Source organism: Rhodnius prolixus, unplaced genomic scaffold, assembly GCF_049639745.1.
Source record: "Rhodnius prolixus isolate KJV_2025 unplaced genomic scaffold, Rpr scaffold_5, whole genome shotgun sequence".
Lineage (NCBI taxonomy): Eukaryota > Metazoa > Arthropoda > Insecta > Hemiptera > Reduviidae > Rhodnius > Rhodnius prolixus.
Genome location: NW_027411624.1, coordinates 36,148,861 through 36,174,492, shown reverse-complemented (window position 1 = coordinate 36,174,492; position 25,632 = coordinate 36,148,861). Strand labels below are relative to the sequence as shown.

General features: G+C 31.0%; 3 long non-coding RNA genes across 5 annotated transcripts; 1 reads left to right on the top strand and 2 right to left on the bottom strand.

Annotated features, from left to right (window-relative positions):
- The first annotated feature begins 643 nt into the window (after positions 1–643).
- On the top strand, positions 644–5,415 carry LOC141457751 (uncharacterized). The gene is made up of 4 exons (XR_012460518.1): positions 644–1,292; positions 1,386–1,418; positions 1,503–1,636; positions 2,320–5,415. It is a non-coding gene; the product is annotated as an uncharacterized lncRNA (long non-coding RNA).
- A 28-nt stretch (positions 5,416–5,443) lies between these two features.
- LOC141457752 (uncharacterized) lies at positions 5,444–13,537 on the bottom strand. Of its 3 annotated transcripts, XR_012460520.1 has the most exons (5): positions 13,034–13,535; positions 10,748–11,652; positions 9,645–9,893; positions 7,710–7,856; positions 5,537–7,075 (listed from the first exon to the last, which is right to left on the bottom strand). It is a non-coding gene; the product is annotated as an uncharacterized lncRNA (long non-coding RNA). The 3 variants fall into 3 exon arrangements; XR_012460521.1 differs by having other exon boundaries at positions 5,444–7,856; positions 11,564–11,652; positions 13,034–13,530; XR_012460519.1 differs by having other exon boundaries at positions 5,537–7,856; positions 13,034–13,537.
- A 7,327-nt stretch (positions 13,538–20,864) lies between these two features.
- LOC141458987 (uncharacterized) lies at positions 20,865–25,033 on the bottom strand. The gene is made up of 2 exons (XR_012461328.1): positions 21,975–25,033; positions 20,865–21,137 (listed from the first exon to the last, which is right to left on the bottom strand). It is a non-coding gene; the product is annotated as an uncharacterized lncRNA (long non-coding RNA).
- Positions 25,034–25,632: the final 599 nt, after the last annotated feature.

The window sequence follows — 25,632 nt, the reverse complement described above, 5'->3', positions numbered from 1 at the left end:
TTTTCAAAGAACTGGGAAGGATTTTAATAATTGATTTCCTTATTCTAAAAAGTTTTTAAAATCTATATCAATAAATTAGGGTTGAGAGATATATTACACTAATTTTGCAGTTTCCCAAAGTGAGCTACGTTCTCTTGAAAAATTGTACCAAAAGCCACATCTCTTCACCTGAAAAAGTCGGGATTACAAAATATTTTATTGTGCATTACCGTTTTTACTGCGTACATTTTTATTTTCAAAATTATAAGGAAAACAAATAAAAAGAATTCCTTGCGTCTGACAGCTTGTGAATTAGTGCTTTCTCATACTCTTTTAAATACTTTCTAAAATTAATAATATCAAGTAGTTTTAAGGAAATTAAGGCCTGTAATAGATACATTTTATTCTTTTTAAATAAAAAAAATCATAAAAATTGGGCAGCTCTTTTTAACTTTTAGACTCTGAATTAATTAAAATTCACAATACTGTTACTAAATAGAATTTTAAAAAACCTATTTTTAAGGAATACAAATAATTTGTATTATATTATATTTGTCAAATATTTAAATAAAATTGTAAAAAAAGAGAGTTTTTTTCCAGTTTGCAGAGCACTCCAGTGGTGACTTTTGGAAACTTAGATGTTTGCAATAACCTTCCACTTTTATCAATATTTATGCAGGAGCAATCTGTTCAGTCTGTTATTATTTTTTTGTTTTTTTATTCCAGTGTGGTTCATCAAGTGCATGTATTTCTTTGAAAGCCGCAGGAGTGAAGAATTTTGTTGATGGCAAAACTTTACTATAAAAGTTTCATTATTATTAAAATATTTCTATTATTATTGGATGGATAGAGGGATACAATATATATAATCCACTGCTTTTAAAAGATCTGTGGATTTTATCACAAACTTCTCTTCAGTGTTGAATTTTTATTTTTGCTGTTGCCAGAAAAATCTTTTAAAAAAAATCAATGATTTTCTTGTTAGTCTCTGGTTCTATTGTATCATTCATCATGAAATTTCGAGAGGTTTAGTGGTCAGTGGTTAACAATAAAAGGCAACAGAATCACTTTCAGAAACTCCTGATGAAGGCCTAGGAAGGAGGAATAATTAAAAAAAAAAAACATTTATTTTTTGAGAATCTTGACTTCTTAATTATTTAGGTTTCAGAGAAGATCTTACTTTTGGTGTTACACTATTGATCTGTGGATGGGATGATTGCAAACCAGTGTGATCCATGTGTTGCTAGCTTTCCTTGGAAAGCTATAGCAATAAGGAAGAATTATGTTAATGGGAAAACCTTTCTTGAAATAAGGTTTGTTTTATAATAATAATAATACTTAAGAACGTTTTTGCTTTTAAAAATAAGTATAATATAAATTTTTACGTAAAACTTACTGTTCGTAAGGTGGAGGTAACAACAGATCACAGATTTTTTGCGGTAAGAAATTAATTTTTAATTAAAAATGATTCTGCAAGACTATTAATTTAAGAATTGTAATTAAAATTATCGATAATTTTGAAGGTGTGGGTGTTGAGTTATTGGTTAAAACGAGCGAGAAAAATGGCATTGTAATATAAATTACTTTACGGAAGGATACGCAAGATTCAACTAATGCTAAAGGTGGCAAGGGTTATGCAAGAGTGTACTTAAACAGGGTATGTAGTTATAAAATATTCAAATAATTAAAATTCCTATAAACAATAAAGTTTAATTGTTTAGATTCGTAAATCACAAATTTAATTGATTAGTTAATTGAAGTGCTTCGTCGCCTTCAAGATTTCATTATTATAAGGGTTGCCCTTGTTCCTTACAAGCAAAAGTAACATTCATTGATACAAAATTGTACGGTACGAAATTAAAGCGGATTGTGGGGTGAAACTGATCACTGATTTGGTAGCTCACTAATCTGAATAGAATGTTCAGATATTTGCAATGTATCCGTTTTATGAGACAGAAAGAAGAAATATATTACATAAAGACACTTAACATGGTAGGCTTTCTTTACAAAATGATAAACTGTCTTAAATACTTAATTACGCAACAAAAAAATAAGTATTGATTTGTTAAGTAACTGTTAAAATAAATTTAAATTATCAGTATAAATAAAATTAACTCAACTTATTAATAGCATTAAATAATTTATACAATTCAGTTTTAAATGTTGCTATCGTAGTACTATGGGTAAATGTTGGAGGTAAAGATTTCCATCATAAAGAGGATTGAATTAGAAATGAATTTTTGCAACTAACGGTTCTGAATAGAGATATAAAGTATTAAGTATCAACTTCTGTGGTGTTTCTAAGAACTAATCTAATGAATATCAAATAAATATTTCAAGTGTTTATTCCTGAAGAGCATTAGATGAAGTTGTTACCTAGGAAATACTTGCTTCAGTACTTAACACATAGCCAACGAAGAAAGATGAAGTGAAGGGTAATATGTTCATGCCTTTTTTAATTCAAAATATAAAGGACGTAAAAATTATGAGACCTTGGCAATTTTAAATCAGCTCTGCAGGTTATCATTATACATCAGCGAACAGAAATCAAGGTAAGGAAATATTGTTGCGACGAACTGTTCATGTAGTGAAATATACTGAATGTTTTAAATATATTTTATGTGGTACAACGTTTTTGCAATATTTTAGAAAGGATATTAACATGATTATTACACGATGTGTTGTGATTGTGACACCTAAACATTTTGCTGATAAGAACGTATGGAGTAGGGTTCTGTTCTGCCGTAATGTTTAAAATGGAACTGTTGTTTTGGCTCTTACTACAATCAGGGTTTTGGTTTTAGAAATATTAAACATAATGTGGATGTTTTTATATGTAGCTTACTAGATTTGCTGTTGGAATATGATGCCGGGTCGTTGTTAACCTCAATGTATCTGTTTTTGACGATGAAGTCTTCCATCTTTTTGTAAATAGAGTGAACTATATTAACTTAATAATCTGATCTGAGTTGCTTTGTTAATTCGTGATTATTGTCTTCTTTTGTGATTTAGGTTTTTTGTGGTTCAGTGTTCCTGATTGCTTGTTTAGTTCTATGTCTTCAGTTTAGTATCTATATTTTTGATAATTTCAGCCGCTAAATGTCGTTCGCGTACTTTTTTTTATCATGAAGTAATTTTACTGCCATTCCTGCGTCGATCGTTAGATGCTCGATGTCTTTGATGTGGTTATTTTTGATATGATAATATAAGTTCTTTTTCTTGATTAAATGTGAAATGTTCAAACACAAAGAAGAATGTGCTAGCAGCTAGCTTGTTTTTTGATTATCATAAAATTACCTTATCAAGATTTTACTTATTTACGTACTTATTATTTGAATCACTTATTTATCATTATTTAATTTAAAAATAATTATTTCTTAGTATAAATGAAATCATTGTAATTCTGATTTTGCATTAATTCGCACCCTTCTCATAAGAAAAGTTCAACTCCAACTTTAAAATTTTATAGGTCAAACTTCATTTGTCATGTTATTATTTACAGTTTTTATTTTCATGAAGACATGAATGTTGTCTGAGTGAGGAAGGTCACATGAAAGTTTTGAGATTTTGTTTGGGATGTTGGTTTAGTTATTTATTAATAACTGTTTAAATACAAATGTATACAACAGTGAAATTTGACCCATTAAACTAAAAAATATATAAAATAAAACTGTATGGAAATGTCTTTGGGTCCGATATGTCCAAGTGTACCTAGGTCATCATATGGCTTAGCCATCAGCGAAAAATCCTCAAGTTATGTCTAAAGATAAACTCGAAGCCCAATGTTGGTTTAATTAGTTATATATATGAGTGTCGACAAAGAAATGAAACTGATGAAACAAAGCCGTGCGATAGATGAGTAGGGATGGCCGAGCAGAGTCTATAATCTGTAATCAGAAGCGTTCTATTTTTATCCAGTGTTTTCCAAAACGTTTACCAGAAATGCTTAGCTTTCTTGTGGAAATGATTACCTCTGTGGACCCTTCTTTACATCCAGCAGCACGCCGTTATTAGGTGATTCTCATCAATTCTATTCTGGGGTATAAAGAAGTCAAGGTTAACAATCCACTTGCCACTCAGCCTATGTGGGACTTCTTCAGGTAATCTTATCTATTATTTCATACATATCAGTATAGCAACATAAACTAAAAGCTCCTTTCTCATAAATAATCTTTCCCTTTTAATCGGAGTAAGTAATGTTTTAATTTGTGTAAAATTTGATTTGAAAAATTGGCGAATTCTGTAGCATTTTCATTATAACTGCATTCTTTAGCCAGGTTAACCTTTTTGAAATTAATCTCGCTGTATCTGATCTATTATTTAAAAATATATTTTCTTCGAAAAATTACAATCTTGTTAGAAAAAGGTAATGTTTAAACCATATAAAAATGACGGTATTTTTATTCTGAAAGAATTCATTTATATTAATCAAAAAGTGGTGTAGTTCTTAAAGATTTATTTAAATGTAATATCAGTCCTGTATCTTTAATCATTGAGCAAAATTATTCACCCAAATTAAACTTTTTTCAAAAATATTATTTTTTTTAATTGAACCATACTTTTTTACTTAAATTTCATGGAAAAAGATTCAATTTTAGTCAAGATAGGTAGCATTAGAGTGTTTCAAAATTAAAATTTGTGTTATAAACGAGTTAACCCATTGACATTTAACCTTGGTAGTTCTAATTTTGGTTGGAGAAAAGAAAAAAATTTGATTGAAGTATTCAACGTTAGACTTAAATTCGTAGGCTGTGGCATTTTCTAAAATTAACTAATAAAACTATTATTTTGAAATGAAACCTATTTTTCTCTGAATATTAATTTTGTTGTAAGTATTTAATTTGTTAGAAAAGTGGTAATTATATAATACAAGTTTAGTAAAAAACTAAAATTACATCGTAGGAGTAGGTCAAGTTCAAATAATATACTTTTTTTACTAAATTTACCATTTTTACAATGCGACGTGTTCATTCTAAAAAACTGATCATAGCTGTTTACAAGATTTAAACTTAAACTTTTATTTTTTATCATTTAATTCATTTTTTTAATTCCTGTAAGATAAACGTTTCTCTTCAATAATGGTAGAGTTTTAATTGTAGTATCTTTAGGTAGAATGCTTTATAATTCAAGATTAACTGTTATAAACACTTTATTTCATTCAATAATGATGCTTTTCAGATTGAAACAGCCATTACTGGGAGTACTTCCTGCAAAACTGTTCATCAAATGAAGTTAAAATGAAAAAGACATGGAGATGACATCTTCCGAACGGAAATATAAAAAAACTTATGAATCAGCTACTAAAAAATGTATTATTTAGTTGTATAATATGTAAGTTTATGTCACAATATAATTAATTATATGAAACTTTTACTTTTGTAAAGATAATGTACATCTTGGTTGAGAATAAAGAAAACACTTTAATTTAAAAAAAAATCTATTTATTTGTATACCTATTTTTTACATAGACTTAATATTTATATTCTAATATTGTACAAAGAAAAATTACTAAAAAAGCAAAAAGAAGTGCTTAAAAAAGTTAAAAACTAAAAACAAGAACAAAATGGAACAAAAAACATCAAAAATAAAAAATTAGTTCAAGAAAAATCCGGCAGAGGACGCTAAATATCGAAAAAGATAAAAAATTAAAAATTAGTACTAAAAAAATGCGTAAGAGTACGCAAAACATCAAAAAAGTTAATAAAAAATTAGTTCTAAAAAAATCCGCTAGGACGGGCGCCACTAAACAGGTAAGTTTGGTAGTTTGTTTACATATGTAAACAACTTTGACAGTTAGTAGTTCTAAAAATGACCACCAGATAGCACAGCTGTTACCTGTAGTATATAAACGTAAACATACACAAATTTTCTTCAGTACGACTTGAGTGATGCAGGGGGGTATATCGCTTCTCGCTCGTACACTCCAAAAACATCGATATTCTTGTCGACACCTCTCTCCCAAAGAATCATGATGGTTAAGTGTAATGGTTATGAAGATGTTGTCGCTTCGACGGTCAGAAAGCAACTATTCTCCCCACCCTGCCCCACCCCCGCGACGAACTTTCTTATATACCCTCTGGAAATCATATCACCATAGCAACGCGTCCCATCACCATGACAACCACAAAACATTCAGCAAACTGCCGCTAGATCGCTCCCATGCCCTGTTTTACCATGCTTAAGACTCTCATGACTTCCACGCATTTTACCATGCTAACCACTCTCATGACATCTATCCACACATTTAACCATGTCAACCACTCTCATGACATATATACGACCTTGCACTCATATCTAACCATGCTAACCACTCTCATGACTTTCAAACATTTAACCATGCTAACCACTCTCATGACTTCTTCATATTTAACCATGCCAACCACTCTCATGACATATACACGACCTTGCATTCATATCTAACCATGCTAACGACTCACATGACATATGTACGACCTTGCACTCATATCTAATGCTAACGGCTCTCATGACTTCCTCAGATTTAACCATACTGGTGACTCTCATGACTTATATATTCCTAACTCGCACACACATTTTACCATGCTGGTGACTCTCATGACATATATTCCTAATTCGCACACACATTATACCATGCTGGTGACTCTCATGACATATATTCCTAACTCGCACACACATTTTACCATGCTGGTGACTCTCATGACTTATATATTCCTAACTCGCACACATATTTCACCATGCTAGTGACTCTCATGACTTATATATTCCTAACTCGCACACACATTTTACCATGCTGATGACTCTCATGACATATATTCCTTATTCGCACACACATTTTACCATGCTAGTGACTCTCATGACTTATATATTCCTAACTCGCACACACATTTTACCATGCTGGTGACTCTCATGACTTATATATTCTTAACTCGCACACATATTTCACCATGCTGGTGACTCATGTCTTACTTATTATTACCTTGCACTTCCATTTAACCAAGCTGGTGATTCTCGAGACCTAGATAGGTTTACCTTAAACACACATTCTGGTATTGCTGATGACTGTCGAGACCTTTATAGGGCTGCCTTACACACACTTAACCTTGGTAGAGACTGGGAACTGAATTACAAAATATATAAATATATATTCATCTGAATATATATTGTTTGTTTTTTGCATTGTGTTTATAATATATTTAATTCGCAAAGGTAGACAATAAGTTATTAATTGATACTTAAAGTGGTGTATAGTAGATAAATTAATAAAAATGTGGGCCAATACATAAATAGGTTACATTTGACACGATGAAAAATAATTTAAATGGTAAGTATAACGTAGATTTATATATCTTACCAGCATGATTAAATGTAAGTCAAACGTAATTCTATTTAGGTCTTGAGAGTCATTATCATGGTTAATTGTGATTGTACAGCAATCCTATATAAGTCTTGTGAGTCTCGTCATGGTAAAAGATAAGTGTAAGTTAGTCTCTATATAGGTCTAGAGAGTCACCAGTATGGTTAAGTATGTGAGTGTAAGGTAGTTCTATGTAGCTCTAGAGAGTCACCACATGGTTAAATGTGAGTGCAAGGCGGTCCTATATAAGTCCTGAGAGTCACCAGCATGGTTAATTGTAAGTGCAATGTATTCCTATATAGATGTCTAGAGAGTCGCCAGCATCGTTAAATGTGAGTGTAAGGTAGTCGTATGTAAGTGTCGAGTGTAGCCAAAATTAAATAATAGATAAATTTACCTGAAAAACAGGTCCATAAGATAACGTAATAATAGTTTCCTTAATTGAATATAACGCAGTAAGGGGTGCGAATTACTTCAACTCATGTGAGACGTCCTGTGATAAATGATCACCATGGTAACTTCGAATCAGCGAAGAGAACTGGATCTAGAAAAAATTGAGCTCTGTTATAAAAACCACACGGATAAATAAACAGGTTTTTAATTGATTGTTGTAAACCTTTTTTATGCAATTTAGACTCTGAAATGTTGCCTGCTCGTTTTACATCAGTCTAATATAATGTATAGCAGACAAATTAGTCATTATACGAGCACATTTAACAACTTCTCTCGAAGCTGGTAAGCCTCTACAATAATTTATCAACGCGATCTAGTCAGCTCCATTGACAAGATTTATCATTTCTTCAACCAATAAATTTTTTTTTTATTAAACTATTTACTTTTAATATCACCATAGCGCGTACATGCAACTAAGAAGTGATGCAACCATCCTACGTCATTTAAATGACAAAGGGAGTATAGATTATTTGTACCTAATTTAAAAGGTACCTAGTTTAACCTTAGAATGCCACTTCTAATCTTTGAACTAATGAACCTTGTACTTTCTGAGAGGAGGCTTCTATTTAAATAGTTCTTAGTAACCAACTCAAAATGCTACGGTCCATTAATAATTGTGGAACTTACGATTGTAAGCCTTACAATCTTGAACTTACGATTTATTTTGGATCATTAAGATCCAAAATAAATTATTTCTTGAACAGATTATCAGAACAGAAGCAGGGTTGGCCTGCTTTGGAACTACCAGTAAAGAAAATGTAATTTAAAATAGGAAACTACATTTACTTTGGCCAAGAATAGTGAATGTTCTTACTTACTTAACTATTTCTCAGCCACTAGTATATCGTACAGATAGAAATAGAAATAGAAAAGAAATTTATTATTCTGGGACAATTGTCCCCTAAGAATAAATACAGGAACAAATAGAGGCCTTAACAGTTTGGCCTGTGATTAAACAGAAAATAAATAAATAAATAAGTATTCACAAAAGTGAAAATATAATAAGTGAAAATGAAAGTAAAAATAAAATAATAAAACAGCAGAAATTAAGGAAATAAATTAAAACAATTAGAATTTCGGAGGAAGCTGAATAGAAAGGAGATAACTGAATAGACGGGATTTAAAGATGGATAGGGTAGGAGCATGGCGGACAGATGAAGGCAAGGAGTTCCAGAGAGAGGTAGCACGTATTAGGAAGGACTTGTCAAAGGATGAGGTACGGTGAGAGGGAATATAGAGATCAGATGAGCGAGATCTAGTGTTACGGGAATGGATGGAGGATTTAAACTTAAGGAGTTGAAAAATATAGGAAGGCCTTTGAGACTGGATGACTTGAAAAAGGAAAGAAGCCAAAAGATATTGGCGGCGATAGACAGGAAAAAGCCACTTCAACTCATCGTTTGATAGGGTTGGTTTGAAGTAAAACATCTATAACAATTTATGTATATTATAAAGATTAAATAAAGAAGACTGTAATTGAACTCAAGAATGATTTTTTTTTTTTAATCCTAAACATTTTCATTCAATGATAATGAAAAATATTTCTAAAATACACATTTATTTCTTAGGAAAAAAAGTAATTTGACTGGAAAAATATAACTCACAATCTACCAGCATTATTATTATGAAATTATTTGTATGAAAATGAGTTAAAAGATTATAAGCTCGAATAAAAATAGTTTTATATGTTTGGAAATTGATGCAGAATACACATGCATGCTTGATGTTGAATTTTTCAATTAAATTACTGCTACCTCCAATCACAAAAATTAAAACTTCTTTCAAATAGAAAAGAAAAAAAAGAATAATTTGTATGAAAAAAAAGTTTTGGTTCTTGTTGTATCACCCTCAACATAATAAATAATAAGATAAGACTCACCTGGATGCGAATAACTTCATATTAATAATGGTCGTGCTGCTGGAAGTACAGAAGGACTCTGGAAGATGCTGCTGGAAGTTTATTATGACTGAAACTGGCATTAATTTTTCATCCTGTTGAAACTATGATTCAGTCACCAAAAATAATGAACGGTAAGTACAGAAGGACCCTTAAAAGTTCATCTCAGGTAAAAGCTGAGCTTAACGGGACTGCAAGTTGACAAGCCCATTGATGGTAGCACTGCATGAACTGAAAAAAATATTACATTAAACATAAGTAGGAGTAATACGAATTTGAATCACAATACATTAGTACTTCATTTAAAACGCAGAATTTATCAGTTAAACTAAACCTTTTTTCAAAAAAATATTTGGAAAATATTCTCTTCACTTGCTTAAAATAAAATTTTATAATATTCACAATGCGTTTATTCCAGAAAAAGGTACGACTTAGTAACGAAGTATCACATACTTCTGTAACAAAATAAATGAACTGGGACGAAATAAACCTAGAGTTGACATGTTTTAATAAACAGAATTTTAAGAATTTACTTTTTTTATACCAATAAAATCAATTTAAATCTTCATAATTGCATTATTTTATTGTCAATTAGGTTTATTTGTCTTAAGAAAAATACCATTTTTTTAAATTCTTAAATAAATATCATTTATTAATACCATTTTTTAAATAAAATAACTTTTTCCACGAAATTTAAGTTAACAAAAAGTTAGAATTCAATAAAGAAATTATTATTATTGAAAAAAAGTTTAATCTGGCTGTATAAGAGTTTCATTTGATTAAAAATCATGCATTCACATGTACGTTTAATGTTATATATTTAAATTAAACATCAACTTTTCTTTTTGTCATTTTGAAATATTAATAAAGTATTATTCATTTTTTCGTTTTATTTTTACTTTTTCATAATAATTAACAGATTAAATTGAAAAATAAATAACATAATTTTTTAAGACTTTTTTTAATCAGAAACAAACTTATATTTTTTTAAACATGCAATAAACAAAATTTTAGCTTTTGCTAGCCCAAAGGCAAATAAGCTAATAGTGATAAAATCATGAATATTACGTATAATAACTACATACCTTTTTTAACCCTCAAACCACAAGATGAATTTTCCCGACACGAACACCAAGGTAGGGTCGGATCCGACCCGATACTATATTTTCTTGCTTACAGTGAAAAACTCAAATATAACTCAAAATAACACATTTATTTCTATATAAAATGTATAAATTTTTTAATAAATTGTATGATTTTATGGCATTAGTCTATTTAGAATGGACTAATAAGTGAAGAAATTAAATTGAAAAAGGAACTTTGTTTCAATAAAAACAAAACAGTTTACAAAAAGGTTGAATGAAAATTAAAGTAAAATAGTGGTGTGGTAACAAAATTATCGCATTGTTAAGGAAAAAAATCATTTGATTGTTCGCCATTATCAGTGGGAACAAGTAGGACATATTTTCCAATCGTAAGGAGTAATTCCTTTGGAAAACGCTTGTTTTTCAGTCTTTTTCCTACAAGAGGAAGCGTCAAGGCAAACGCAAGATTCTTGAGAAACGTCGAACGTGCATCTCCAGAGTAACTTTCTTCATTTTTGTTCCACTTGTGCAGGACAAAACGTATAACGTTAATACCAAGGTCGGGTCGGATCCGACCCAGAATCTGACTTACTGAAAGAAATACAAACCTAGAGAGCGGAGAGACCCTTACCGAATCGGCGGAAACAGTGTGGCCTCTTCCTAAGGACTCACAGAAAGGGTATACCGAGTCTAATCGCTAAAAGTTAATTGTGGGGGGAACAATGGAAATATGTTTTCGCCTCGGGTCGGATCCGACCCGCAACTTGTGGTTTGAGGGTTAAATAGATTCCTATCCAAATTTGGTGGAATATTCACGCTGGATTGATGTTTTACGTCTTTTTCACTTGGGCTTCCATTGATGGACAGTTTTTCAGGCAGTACTCTCAAAACCCCAGTATTTAATCCTGAAAATCAACATTATTTATTGTAATTAAAATGTGTACTGAGTTTTACTTAGTATTAAGAATCACGAGAAAAACATCTCGTGATTATTTAACAATTAATGTATATTATGAAAATTAAATAAAGGCTACGATTAAACTAAAGAACTGATCTTTTTTTAAAAACCTAAATCTTTTCATTGGACGTTTATCTGTTTGTGACTAATTTAGTCGTGAATCGCGATTACGTTTTACCAAACTCTGAACTTCACTACAATACTGACAAAAAATTATTATAGAAATAAAATTTGCACATAACAGCTCAAAAATATTAAAAAATCATTGCTGTCTGAAAATAGATAGGTAGAATTGAAATGGTGAAAATAGGTAGAAATTTGACACTAAGGGTTCGCTACACCGAATAAGTTGCCCAATTATTTAATGATATGTAAAAAATGTTTAATCAACTTTAAGCGGAAATAAAACTAAAAAAAAAAATACTCGGTGTAACCTACAAGATCGATTAAAGGCCTACACAATCTAAACACTTAATCAAACTTCGAAAATAACATTCATTACGAAGTTTACTCGATGCATTAATGAGCTACACTAACAAATTCTGTTGAGAGCATTCACGAATTCTCGTCACAACATACGTATTGTAATTTTCTTTATATATAAACTTTTCCTTAAACGTAATAATGAAGTAATTCTTCAATATTATACATGTTAAGTATTATAAGTATTTTAAGAGACGTGTAAGAGCTTCCTCAAAATAATAATAAAAAATCGGGGAAAAGGATTTTGCTAGATGGAGGATAAAAGATTTTGAGGTCAATATGAATGGCAAGATCAATGCGAACCGAAGAGCATTTACTATTGTCCTAAAGATATTTGATTAGGGAGACTGAATTTGATGACAATTGTAAAGGCAGTAAGTACCCATGATTTCTGTAAAAGTACAGATTGCTCCATACCAGTCTTTTATTTATTACAGACAGTTTTTAGTTTTTATCAATTTTTTGAGAGAAATGTTTCAATACATAATAATCATAATAACATAATGAAAGTACGTTGTTTACAGGAAATCGTAAATGCTGTTCAAGAGAAAATACGAAAAATCAGATTCAGTAAATTTGTAGTTAGATGGCCAAAAGTAACTAAATATAAATATCTGAATTTTCCGTAATTGCTTTTCATTACTCACGAAACTTGACGATTCGTCAAAACATTTATCGAAAACAAATGTATCCGATTAAAACTGAATAACATTCTACTTGATCGTAACACCTTTTAATTATTATAGGCAAGAAAAAGTAATTGAATTGTAACGAGTGCTTGGTGGATATTAAAGTACGTAAAGGTGAAAAATTAAAGGGCCAAGTGATAAAGATAAGCAAAATACCTTATGAAGCCGATACAGAAGGAAAGGTCTTGTTCACACGCTCCAGCAAGTACTTCTCATTCTACTCCTGCATTAGGCACTACTACCCTCTTCATTCTTGTTAGGAAATAGTACATTACCAGCAAAACACAGAGCTAGTAACTTCTTATCAGTCCTATCTATGAAGCCATTTAATTTTCATCTGAATTGCCGAAATCACCATCATGTATATATACCAAAGTTTCGTTATACTCAGTTATACTGTTAATGTAATAATAGTAGTCAATTTCATGTACACGAAGAATAACCAGATGATGGTTTGGATATCAACTTCACAGCTCTCCTCGGGCCGAACACACTGAATAAGGGAGGTTACGTGGTGTTATCCAAAATATTAACAAATTGTCAAACATATGTACATACACTGGGCCAAAAAAGTCTGTGAACACTAACCTAAATTTTATTACTTTTATTATTATCTTATTAGAAACTTCTTTTATTTTCAAATGAAATATACTATTCGATAGAGAGAAACCAGAATTTTTCATTTTATATTCAATCTTTTATTTTTGTTCAACAGGAATATCACAATTAAATGTTTAACAAAACAACACCCCAAACGAATGCAAAAAAAGTCTGTGAACACTTTGCAGAAATAAATCATTCTTACACATTGTACGTGAATTATAAATTTTAAAAACTTGTAGGACCTCCTATGTTCCTAATCACTTCCAACAAGCGAGCTTTCATCGATCCTAATAATTTTGTGGTCGTCAATGTTGGAATTTTATCCCACTCTTCTAAAATAGCGTTTTTTAATTGTTCACGGTTTCTTATTCCTCGTTTATTTATTTCGCGGCTGATTTCATCCCACAAATGTTCTATTGGGTTAAGGTCTGGCAATTGTGGAGGGGTGTTTAGGCGCCAGAGTGTATTATTTAAAAGCCATTCCCGAGTTTTTAGTGCGGTATGTTTCGGGTCATTGTCTTGTTGGAAGACAAACGTTCCCTCCAACCCTAATTTTTTTGAATTTTCTTTTAAATTGCGTCTTAATATATCCACATACACATATTGGTCCATCATACCATTAATTAGATCTAACTTGCCCACTCCTTTAGCACTCATGCACCCCACACCAGAATGTTGCCTCCCCCATGCTTAAAAGTAGGCTTCATATTTTTCATTTTCATAGCTTCATTTCTTTTTTGCCACACTTTTTGTCGTCAATCAGACCCACATACATTGAATTTCGACTCATCTGAAAAGATTACGGTTTCCCAGAAACTAGAAAGCTTAGAAACATATTCTTTCGCGAAATCCAATCGGCGGTTACTATTTATTTTATTGATTAAAGGTTTTTTCCTCGGGACTCGACCGCAATAATCGTATTCATGTAATTTATTTCTAATTGTCTGTGGTGTTACGCTTACACATAACCACTTGATAATTCTTGACTGATTTTTTGAGCGCTTGTCCTGGGTTCTTCTCGAACAGACTTCAGAATTTGCAGTTTATGAAAGGAATTAAGTTTTGGTGGCCGTCCACTGCGTGGCCTACTAATCACATTTCCGTACTTTTTAATTATATTATGCACCGTTGAAGGGTTTTTTTGAACTATCTTCCCTATTTCTCGAATACTTTTTCTTTCATTTCGCAACGTCACAATAAGTTCTCGAATTGGTCTGGGAACTTCCATATTAGTGGTTAAATATGTACTAATTAGATTATTTATTCACAAAACTGACTGTTGTGGTTTCTACAATACAATAGAGAACTTTGAAACTTTATTCAATCGTTTTTCTGTTTGTTATCTTAATGTTTTTACATATTTATACAGCTGTTCACAGACTTTTTTTGCATTCGTTTGGGGTGTTGTTTTGTTAAACATTTAATTGTGATATTCCTGCTGAACAAAAATAAAAGATTGAATATAAAATGAAAAACTCTGGTTTCTGTCTATCGAATAGTATATTTCATTTGAAAATAAAAGAAGTTTCTAATAAGATAATAATAAAAGTAATAAAATTTAGGTTAGTGTTCACAGACTTTTTTGGCCCAGTGTATGTATGTGAAAATTATGAATAAAAATAATTGAAATCTATTACATATTAAAAATAAATATATTTTTCTTTTAATTCTTTGCGCGTAATATTTTAGAACTGAAAAGTTGGTATTTTATACGAGAGAGGCGCGAGAATTTAAGTTTAAAACAAGGACATTGTAGCATTTTCACTGCAACTTAATTATTGTTAAGTGAAATATTAATGAATATGTGATTCAAATAATTTAAAAAATGGTAAATTAGTAAAACCTTTAAAGGAAAACTTTTAATCAGCGTAGAACATGCAATATGCTGGTATATTCAAGCTTTGTGAATGGCTTTCTGTTTGCATATTACTAATACTTACATTTCTATCCGTAGCAGAAACACTTCAGTTTTTATAAAACAGAAACTTTATGAAATTCGTTCATAAAGTATATAATTGAATCAATTGAGAAAGAACGATTGTACATTAAAATAATCAATGCATTATAGGACATACAAGTTGCCCAGATTGGATTTCTCCAAAGGAGCTTTCTTAGTCTTATACATTTTATTTACACGGTTGATCTAGCACTTTTTTGATAAGTAATCTGCAATATGACTGCGATGTTCTCCTTCATACTTTTAAGACAGAGGAGTATTGTTCATTCACACAGAGTAGCCTACATATATTCCAAATTAAAATTGCAAAATTAATAGAAAATTGAAAAAATCTTCTCTAGTTTTGTGCAAAAGAATAAGATTTCTGCTTTAGCGTATTAATAACTACGACAGAGGTGGAATGAATTCATGTGATATTAAGTATTAAGTAGGAAATCGCTGCATTTCAGTGAAATTAGGGGACCATTTCCATTTTTTCCAATAGTTTTTACGTCTTGATTAATAAAAGAAAAAATTATATACAGGATGAACCAGTAACTATTGTCCATAGGTCTACTGTGTGTAGTACATCTAAAGTGGAGTTCAATGATGCATTGGCAACTTCATCCTTTCCACTGTTCTTGAGTGACGTCACTTTAAATTTGTTTTCTAAAATCATTACTCTTTTCCAATAAAAATGTTATTACTCAGAAAGTTTTAGCCCGAATTCGATTCTGATGACACGGTTAGAAAGACAGATAAAGTTTCTAAAAATTGACACCATTTCGAAGCATAAGTCATTCTCCAAACAGCCTCAATCTCCTCCGGATACTGGAAAAATAAAAGTAATCGAAATTTTTATGAAAACTTATTAGGCCATTATGTGATCATTATCAGACCTAGGTGCTGGCACATTTTATAAAGTTTCCTTGCCTAATGGGCTTTTAAACGGTATATCATTTTCCAGGATTCCTTTTATCTTCGTATGAGAAATAACGTTTGTTCTGCAAGAAAACGTGTTCACGAGCACTCAACAATGTTAGTTTTTCAAGTTGTTTAATTCATTGAAAACTTTTTTAGATGGACCAGTAGTCAATTTTTAAGTAGTTTGTCTTAAAATAAGGAAGGAATAAGGAAGTCAAAGGTTACAAATAGCCTTTTAAGCATTTACTTCTGATCCCACTGAAATATTTGCGAAAATGTAAGGATAACAAAACATCTATAACAGTTTATTTTTATTTTTGGAAATTATATTTTTCGTCCTGTTGTCTGTTCGCTATTGAAGTTTTTTGAACTTTTAAATTTTTTTTTCTTTTTTTTGAGATGAAAAGGAGAGTAAATAAGATTCTTTCTTATATTTATTTATTTGTTTTTATATATTGCAAACAAATTAAACATGTTATTAAAAACAGAACATGCAATTTCAAGTAAAAATTCTAACATCATATTGTGCAATTAATGTGCATATTACGTACAGTAACTACATAATACTTGTTTTATTAATTGATTCTTCACAAAAATTTCCTATGATAGATGATTTACGTCTACTTCACTTGGGCTTCTATTGATGAACACTTTTGCAGGCAGTACTCCAGTATCAGAAGTATTTAATCTGAAAATAAACATTATGTACAATCAACAATATTTATGTGCTTTAAATAATTAGTTTTTACTGAGTTTAGCTTGAATTAAGAACCTAGAAAATAAAATAAAAAGAATAATTGATTATGTATTCATAAAAATTAAATAAATGTGACCGCAATAAAACTAAAGCATTGATATGAAAGTTTAAATCATTTTTTAATGAACCTAACCCTTTCTTTCAAAGAAATGAAATATATTTTCAAAGTACATACTTATATTTATAAAAAAGATTACTCTGAATCAACAATACAACAAGAAACATGCTAGTCATATTTTAAATTTTTTTTATACAGAATTGAAATGTTCTGTGTTTGGAAAATATAACAGAATTTCAATCAAATTAAAACTTTTTTACAAAGATGAACATTTATATGAAAAAAGTATTAGTTTAAAAAATCTCGTTAAGTTTATTATCAAAATAGAATGGATGCGAATTACCTCATAAATAAGGACGTACTTGCTGGAAGTATAGAAGGATCCTTCAAAATAATTAAATGGGTTATAATAGCGGATTTAACCATATTAAAAAAGTAATGAACTGTCTAAATATGGATACTTTTCTGTCACTTATTAATGTCTCTGCACATCTACATAAAATTCCGAATCGAATTGCACCTCATTCATGAAAATCCGTTCGCGCGTTTAGGTGGTACGTTGTTTAGAAAAAGGTAACAAGAAAAAGAAGTATAAGAACAAGAACATTTTCTGAAAATGCCGTTTTTGAACATTTACAGCAACGCATTTCTCGAAATCCATTTAATTTATGTTGCAAAAAATTTACAGTTATAAAGAAGGATTTGCCCTGTATTTTAAAGAAAATTTGGAAATTATATCTTTTATTGAAAAATATAAAACAATTGTCAAATTAGGGTGTTTTCAACGTTAAGCTTTTTCGTGGAGTTTTTGACGATCATTCCTTGCACTACTGTGCTACCGGACAGTTTGATTTCTACATTCCTTTTAAACCTGTAGTAATTAATCAGCGGTAAGCGAAAACACTTTTAACCTCGCTCGCCATAAAGGTGGAAAATTCCACTGCCTGTTTATTATATCGATTGGGATGAGAAATATCATCCTCCAGTCCCATTTCCTAGAAGGCCTCCTTTCTTCAGGACATCAATGAAATCTACACGTGACACAAGTTGAACAAATAAAACGCAAAAAAATACTGTACGTACTTAGAATGTGTGTGTGCCTATATAGTGGCAAGATTTTGGTGAACGTGTATTGTTCGTGAAGTTAGGATAGGGTACCCCGCAGGGACGCCAAGGTCCCAAAAGAAATAGCTAGTCCACTTCCCCCTTACGGAATCTGTTATCATTAATGAACGAACAACTTTGCATTTATAAAGTTTAATTAAATTTGGAAAAAAATTTAGTTGTAGATACATTAGAGATCCGAAAAATGTACTGTCTCTGTTAGCCTACTCCCGGGAGTAGTTGCCCGGGGAGCACCTCGAGGAGGTAGAGATCAGATTTCGCTCCCCAAAGAACGCCTTTCTACCCACATCCACATTCTACATGGTCTATTAAGCAGACAAAGGTTTACGTAAAACTCCAAACAATGGAGTTTGTAAAAATAGGTTTGGGGAAAATTGCAGGATAAGGGAATGGGGTAAATAAATGGTTTAGTGACTGAGGGAAATACAGGGAGATGTGTCTGCATAGACCAGGGGCAAGAATGACGTAAATCTAGATTTCTAGGTTACTTTCAGGATAGGGCAATTAGGGAAAAAGGGGGATAATCAGAAAGGCGTCCGGAAAAAAAGGGTTTTTGGACTAGTGGGAAATTGGCCTAATAAAAAGATACAGACTTGAAGAAAAACAAGTCTGCAAAACAAACAAAGAAAACGAAATTCAAGAAACTACGAGAAGACAATTAACAACTAAAACCTCCACCTGAAATTAAACCAATAAAAGTAGAATCGACAAATTAAAAAAACTCAATCGTGTAATGTGTAAAATCGGAGCTAGTGTTTTTTTGTCACGAGGTGTTGAGCAGAATGTGTAACCGAAATAAATCTAACACAATATTTCATTAGTCTGTATAATTGATTCACAGTTGGCCTTAAAAAGCCGAAGAAAAACATTAATAGTTACCACTAAAATGTTTTAAATAATTATAATTCCAAATATTCATTTAAGTGATTAGAGTACATGCAATTAGTGAAATGATTAAAATTTTACATGCATTATTATCATGCTGTTAATTACACCATATTAATAGAATATGAAAATGTAAAATAAGTGGAATTATAATTATTATTGAAACGCAAGATTTTGATACAAGTTTGTAAAAGTAAGTGAATCAATTATTAATAATAAAATCCCTAAAGATTTCCGACTGACTACGGAGCGATTAATGCAGAAACAATCAGACTCCTGAGAACTACCTGTAGCAGAGAAAGCTATGCTCTCTAAAGAACCAGGTCATATCCTGAAACATAAAAAGATAATATCCCGTCAAAGAATGGCAGCGGCATACTGTCCTACTAATTATTTAAGGCATCCACTGAGATTCCTAAGATAGGTTTCTTCTGATGTAGCAGGGGCACATTGCCCAACTTACAACTAAGCAAACATAAACTAAATACTTATATACTTAAATACTAAATAGTGAAGCGGCCTATTGAGATTCCTGATATAGGTTTCCTCTGATGCAGCAGGGGTATATTGCCCAACTTACAACTAAGCAAACTTATAAACTAAATATTTATATACTTAAATACTAAATACTGAAGCAATCCATTGAGATTCCTAAGAAAAGTTTCTTCTGATATAGCAGGGGGATACTGCCCAGCTTACAACTCATCTAACTTATAAAATAAATACTAAAAACTTGAATATTAAATACTGAAGCGATCCATTGAGATTCTTAAGATAAGTTTCTTCTGAAATAGCAGGGGCATGCTGCCCAGCTTCCAACTAAGAAAACTTATAAACTAAATACTTATATACTTAAATACTAAATACTGAAGCGATCCATTGGGTTCCTGAGATAAGTTTCTTCTGATAAAGCATGGGCATACTGCCCAACTTTTATCTAAGCTAACTTATAAACTAAATACTTATATACTAAACTTAACAAAAACTTACAGTTTAAAAAGTTAAGTATAAGGGTTGATTAAACGACAAAAGGTACACAAATCAGCAAGTACCTATCATTTCAATCATACTACAGCTCGTATAATTTCAGCCATTTAGAAACATTTTCTAAAAGCTTATTTTATTTAAATTGGTTTCTAATTTTTCGCGATTTTTATAAAAGATTTCTCTTACTATTAAGTTTTCCGAGAACATTCCCCTGTGAACAGTGTCTTAATGTATCCTTACAGAAGATATTAGAAAAAGAATCCATTGTACTTTCGAAACAATTGATATCATTTAAGTATAACTTTACTGCATTAAATTTTCATTAATATTTTTTACATTCTATTACACGTCACAGACCCTTATGCTGGCCAAATTTTATCAATAAAATATTTTTGCTCAGGGAAGAGTAGCACCCCTCTAGCTCATATTGATTGTAATAGGAGTTATTAAACGATTAATGCATAGGTTTTTAATGAGACGCTATTCTATTAAACAATTCAAAAAATCATAAAACGTTTTTAAGAAAATTCACCTTACCAACATATATTTACGCAATTATTGTTATTATTACTTTTACTTGTTTATATTTAAGTGCAATTTAGGAAATTATACATCGTCGGTTTAAGTTCATCCTTTGATTAAACGGATTGGCACTATACTGTACCAAATGGTCAAATGTTAATTAAAAATAAGAGTTAATTAATTACAAATATTTATAGTAATACAATATATTAATGTATACAGCTTCCTTTAAATCTGTCCTCATCTGATTATACATATGAATTTTCTTATTTGTTTTTTAGTGCAACAGTCTGCATAGGACGTTAATCTCCACAGTAATGGTTCTCAAAGCATTTTTGTCCAGAACTTTTTTTCCATTGCCTGATTCCCAGCTTTCTGAGATGCTCCTTCAGTTCCCCTCCTTTTAGGTCTGCCTATTATCCGTCTACTCTCCTGTCACTCCTTCTACAGCTTTTTGATTCCTCTGTAAAATGGATTAAGATAACGTATATTTTTAGATCAGGACATTACTGTTACTTTTACTAATTATTTGATTATTAAAATTCTATATAAGTATTTAATTAAAGGGACTTCATTTGTTTATAATTTAGAATGGATTATTATTACAAATAGGTATATATTGGCTATTAGCCATTCAACAGTGGAATTCCTTTTAACTCCGTGATTCAATTTTTAACAGTTATAGAAAAACTCTAGCTTTATCTTTTTCTATTTCATTGTGCGTGTGATTTGAGTAGGGTTTGCCAGGTCGAGTGATGATTATTCAAAATAAAGAGCGTAGTAAAGATAAAACAAAAATAATTGGGAACGGAGTTAAATTAAAATGCCTGTTTACTAACATTTATTAAGCCGTAATATAAACTGCATTTTTATATTAGCAGAAAATATTTTATTGATAAAATTTGGCCAGCATAAGGGTCTGTGACGTGTAATAGAATGTAAAAAATATTAATGAAAATTTAATGCAGTAAAGTTATACTTAAATGATATCAATTGTTTCGAAAGTACAATGGATTCTTTTTCTAATATCTTCTGTAAGGATACATTAAGACACTGTTCACAGGGGAATGTTCTCGGAAAACTTAATAGTAAGAGAAATCTTTTATAAAAATCGCGAAAAATTAGAAACCAATTTAAATAAAATAAGCTTTTAGAAAATGTTTCTAAATGGCTGAAATTATACGAGCTGTAGTATGATTGAAATGATAGGTACTTGCTGATTTGTGTACCTTTTGTCGTTTAATCAACCCTTATACTTAACTTTTTAAACTGTAAGTTTTTGTTAAGGAGATTTTTGTACCTTTTAGAAAGTGTTAATTATAGTTTCATAGTCCTATGGCGAACAATATTTAAACTTCATAGACATCTCTGAATAAGATCTCTCTGCGTACAGTTTGCCTTTAATCTGCAACATAATGTAACGGACCCCTCATCCTTTTACAACCTGGGCTTGGGACCGGCTTCGGCGGACTTAGTCCGTCAGTTAGTTTTAGTCACACATAACAAAAAAGTACAATTGATGTAAAAAAAATAATTATATAGAACAAACCATTCACAGTGAGGAGTATTTATTAAACAATATGTATTTAGCTTCCTCTGAATTAGGTATGTAATCCTTCTGACAACTGCATCAAACAGAAAATTAATTTTGGTTGGGCAATTTAAACTTTTCTGCATTATTAAAAAAAAACAAAAAACGAGCGTAAGATTTAAAAAAATCGGAAAAGAAGTTGAACAAGAACTTTTTAATTTAATGTTTATAGTCATCAGCTGTGAAAGATTCATCTATAGGTACGTAGAATTTCAAAAATTTATAAATATAGACTAAAATTGTTCAAAATATGCAAATTAATAAAATGAAGAAATTAACTTATAAATATCGTTGAATATGACATAGAATTTGTTTTAATCGCAAATATAAATGTAAATTACAATGAAATATATTTCTTCTTTGAAAAGGATGGACCATTTCTTACAATAAAACAAAATAACATTAATGTATTTTCATTCACATCGATGAAAAAAAATATTTCGGGACAAAAAGATTCATTGCGAAAAACAAATTTTATATCAATGATTTTTTTAACAGAAACATGCACAAACAGATTAATAATATCATTAAATAAAAATCACATGCAGTCAGTCCAAATGTCCGTTACCTGCTGGCTCTCTAACGACCGAAATTAAAGATTTTAAATTTAAAATACATCGGGTTTGTTTTTGTTTTCACATTGTTTTTGTTTTTAACATTAAAATGTACGCGTCTTTCAATCCCGGATTAAATTTAAAATTATAATTAATAATCTCGTCATTTAGCAAAGTCCACGAATTATTTTGACTTTTTATCGCGCAAACATAGTGACCGGAATTAAGGCCCGAACCGTAGTGATAAATCACGGACGCCAGTGAGAAATTAAAACCGTCAATTTTAACATTATTTTCATCGAAAGAACGGATTTCATTTAAAACACGATTTTCTTGATAACGCTTTAATATTACAATGAGATAATCCGATACCGAATTTAATTTACTTCGAATATAAATTTTATTTTCACCGCATTCTGAACACGTGATATCCGATAATTTATAGTCCAATAACGTTTGAAAACTAACCGGCTCGTTATTTTGGACAACCCCGAATTCTAGGAAGTACATTACTTCAGGATTAGTGGGAACGTCATCCCAATAACTATTGCAATTGAAACATTTTCGAACGAATTTAACTGTACAATCAAATAACTTGCTCGGAATGTTATTTTCTGTAACTAAAGCGTTTATTACGAACGATAGAAATTCTTGCGCGTCTTGCTGAATATTAGCGTTGAAGTTTATGTCGCTATCGTGAGCAATTAATTCGCGGAGTCGTTTAGTATTTGATTTGTTAGTACCAAGAGTTATTCCGGTTGTTAAAATATTTAATAATTCGCAAGTTACGCTCACTGTTTGGTAGTTCTCGCGAGTTTTTGGATCCGGAAATCTTATTTTTATATTATTGGACAGGTTATTTTTTAGGTTAAATTTAACGAGATCTATATTAATCAAACACTGTGCAACAACATTCGCGTAACATGAAACGCCGTCAGAGTTGGTTAAGCCAAATATTTCCGTTTTCGAACAAATTTCGCGATTATCATATGATTGAGGAAGGCATTTTGTTTTTGTTAACTTGATGGTGGGGGAAACGCAAATATTATTATTCGCAGTATGCAAACATGGTGATTGGATCATTTTATTTAAACGACGGTATTCATTTATCGCGTCCGTATCTGCTTTTATTTTTGACGAATCGAAATCAATTAAATACAAACCGTTTAAATTAGTGACCCGCGAGAGAGCTACATAGTGCATGCCCGGTGCAAACACTTCTTTACCTAAACTCGTGAACAAACAATCCAAGGTTAAGCCTTGAGATTTGTGGATGGTTACCGCGTACGAAAGAGACACCGGAAATTGTTTCCTGTGCACGTAAATATTTTTTATTAATTGAAATCGCGCTTGTACCCTTTCTAAAGTAAAGGGTTTATTATTTACGACGACAATTAATGATTCAACGAATTTTCCTTTATAAACAAACCGTTCCACTACACCAATTGTTCCGTTTACAATTCCGTTAGCAATATCAATGTTTCTTTTAATCATTATTTTAGCGCCCACAAATAAATTTATAGTTTTAGATAAATTAGCTGTGCGAGAGACGTCTTCCGAAATTTTAGAAATTAACAAGTTCAAATCTTTTATTTTTTTATTTGACAATTTGGAATTATAATCAATTTCATCGATACTATCAATTGTAACTATTTCTTTCGCGAATTTATCAGAATAAAGTTTATTAAAAGTTATACATTGAGCTTTAGTCGCGAAAAGACATAACGGATTTTTACCGGAATCGACTAATTCTTTATAGCTTTGAATTACATTATTTAAATCGTTATTTGGCAGAACACGTGAGTTTAATAGTGAGATGTCTTCTTCGCAGATATTACCCGACCGAATATTGAGCAAGGTATTTATAAATCCGCTTTTATCATTTTTTTGTCTTACGTTAATTTTTAATTCGTCATATTCGAACATCGACCAAAGATCAACTGAACCGATGGATCCGAGTTTGGATTTACATTCGATGCGGGTTAACTTTTTAAAAACTTGATTACCTTTAACGGGCTGCAATTGTAACAAATCTCCGAAAAGTAAGATATTAAAATTACCGAAAGGTTCATTATTTTTGGCAATTTCCGTCAACCGAAGATGAATATAAGCAAAAACGAGACTCGAAACTAAACTAATTTCATCGATTATCAATAATTTCATATCTTTAAGTACGTGCCTAATCGCCCGACAACTTTCAACGTTTAATTTATTATATTCTGGCCTCATTATTTACCAAATCCGTAAAACATGGGATTTATCCGGACATGCTAAAAACAAGTTTTGTAGTTCCGATTTACAAATCTGGAGATAAGAGGGATGTTACAAATTATAGACCAATTTGCATTCAATCAGCAATTGCGAAAATATTTGAAAAGTCTGTAATTGACATTCTTCGACCTTTACTCGACAACCTCATCCTCAGTGAACAGCATGGCTTCCATTCTGGTAGATCGACGCTCACTAATTTGTTACTATTTGAGGACTATCTGCGGAGAGCCTTAGTTACTGCCAAGCAGGTCGATGCTGTATATCTCGATTTCGCCAAAGCTTTTGATCGTGTCAATCATTCCAAACTAATTCATAAACTATCCCATTGTGGAATTCATGGATCACTACTTGACTGGTTTTACTCCTACCTCACCGCAAGACATCAATCTGTTAAATACAAATCACTAATGTCAGAAGAATTTCTTGTATCATCTGGTGTACCTCAAGGTTCTATTCTTGGCCCTTTTTTATTCAAAATTTTTATCAATGATATATCTACATGTCTCAATTCAGTAAACTTTCTGCTTTTTGCTGACGATTTA